Genomic DNA, 2,297 nt, shown 5'->3' on the forward strand with positions numbered 1-2,297 from the left:
CTGATTACGGAGATGCGAAAATGCTACAGAAGGACGTAGCACAGTGCACTAAACAGCGTGTTATTTTCGTATTTGTGGCAAACTCTATCGTAGGAAACCGTTCTAATATAGCAGAATGCCCTAGTTCCTGAGATCGGCAATTTGGTGGTCCAATGGGTCCCCATATTTAAAAATATCAAAGACTGGTGCGGCGTAGGCTGTGATTGGAAGACACAAAGTGTCAATCCTCGGCGCGTCTCGTCATCATGGCCGCATCACGTCCAGTGAGACATGATACAAGTTTGCGTTGCACAGTTTGGCTGTTGATCATGAGGCGCTGAGCGGCGCCGACAACACACGCTGTTCCGCGGGATATATGCGCACGCGACCGCGGAGATGTTCAAGTATGAAGCGCTGCCCGCAGTGGATACGTGCGCCACATTGTAGGCCCGGCGCACGTATCCACAGCGGTCAGCGGATGATCTTGTGGTTTTATAAAATAGCAAAACATATACCAATGATACACTGTACATACTGATTCTGTTACGCTTGCAATAGGTCTTTTAGTTTTAGGGGCAAGGGCGGTTTCAGTGCATATAACGCGTGTGATCGCCTTCATAAATCATAGTAAATGTACGTGAATAAGGCAGTATCCTTTACATTTAGGAAAGAGAAGATCAAGAGCTTCAATTTGGTGCAAGAAACGTGCAATTGAAATGTTATGAGCACTTTAACTTTGTTAATGTGTCGAGAAGCTATGTAAGGTAATTTGGGATGATGCACATACACGCACGCGTGCACGTACACATGCGCGTATACGAGTGACACAAAGAATAAATGTACATGAATAAGGCAGTATCCTTTACATTCAGGAAAGAGAAGATCAAGAGCTTCAATTTGGTGCAAGAAACATGCAATTGAAATGTTATGAGCACTTTAACTTTGTTAATGTGTCGAGAAGCTATGTAAGGTAATTTGGGATGATGCACATACACGCGTGCGCGCACGTACACGCGTACGTGCAGATACACGCATGTACATATACGCAGGCGTGCACGTACATGGGTACACACGCTTACGTGCACATTCACGCATGCGCATACAAGCGTGCGCGCACGTATACGCGTGCCTGCAAATACACGCGTGCGTGCACGTACACGCATGCGTGCACATACACGCTTGCGTGCACGTACACGCGTGCACGTACACGCATGCGCGCACGTACACGCGTGCGCGCACGTACTCGCATGCGCGCACGTACACGCGTGCGTGCACGTACACGCATGCGCGCACTTACACGCGTGCGTGCACGTACACGCATGCGCGCACATACGCGTGCGCGCACATGCACGCGTGCGTGCACATACACGCATGCGCTCACGAACACGCGTGCGTGCACATACACGCGTGCTTGCACGTACACGCATGCGCGCACATACACACATGCGTGCACATACACGTGCTCGCACGAACACGCATGCGCGCGCTTACACGCGTGCGTGCACGTACACGCATTCTTGAACATTCATGCGCGAATGCACATAAGGAGTTCGGCTGCACGAGCATGGACAAATCCGATGGGTAACCCATCCGCATGCCCAATGCCCTCGTGGCAATACCGGCATCCTGACTCTGTGACTGTGCACGAGTCTTTGCGCCTGTGCTTGCGGTACCTCGGCTTTTATGCAGCAGAGAGTCGTGTTAGCTTCCTTGCCTCGCGTGTAGTGTTGTTACTACAATAACCTGGGAGCTCTGACTGTAAGTTGGGCGGGATGTGCCTGAAGGGGGAGGTAGGCTTAGCCAAGCACGCCGGGAAAATATCAGTTTATCGTTCTATGAAACGAATAGAGCGGTTACATGTTGTGCTGCATCAAATAATATTATAGCCTTGTCATTTCGCAATGACATTGTCTGACATCAACACTATGCATTTTCAGGTAGTTTCCCTTTCATCACATCAGGTTATGGAACGCTATTAGAATATATATTATGTGCAATCAAGATGCTTTATTGCGTATCGCGTTCTATACGACCTAACTTTGATACAAGACAGCCCTTATTAAGAGAATGTTTCGTCTCTGCATACATCTCACTTCATAGTCCTACAGCAAGGAATGATAAATAATTAATAGACATATCCAGACTAGGCCTGGGCTAAAAATCAATCGGCATTCGCCGACAACGTATAGCAAGTACTTTAACTACGTATACCCAACCACCCACACACACTCGCAACATCGCCATTAGCAACTCACTAATATATATATACACTCATATATATACATATATACACGCTCATAAATATACAGAGATTAAAC

This window comes from Priapulus caudatus, unplaced genomic scaffold (assembly GCF_000485595.1).
Source record: "Priapulus caudatus unplaced genomic scaffold, Priapulus_caudatus-5.0.1 Scaffold714, whole genome shotgun sequence".
Lineage (NCBI taxonomy): Eukaryota > Metazoa > Priapulida > Priapulimorpha > Priapulimorphida > Priapulidae > Priapulus > Priapulus caudatus.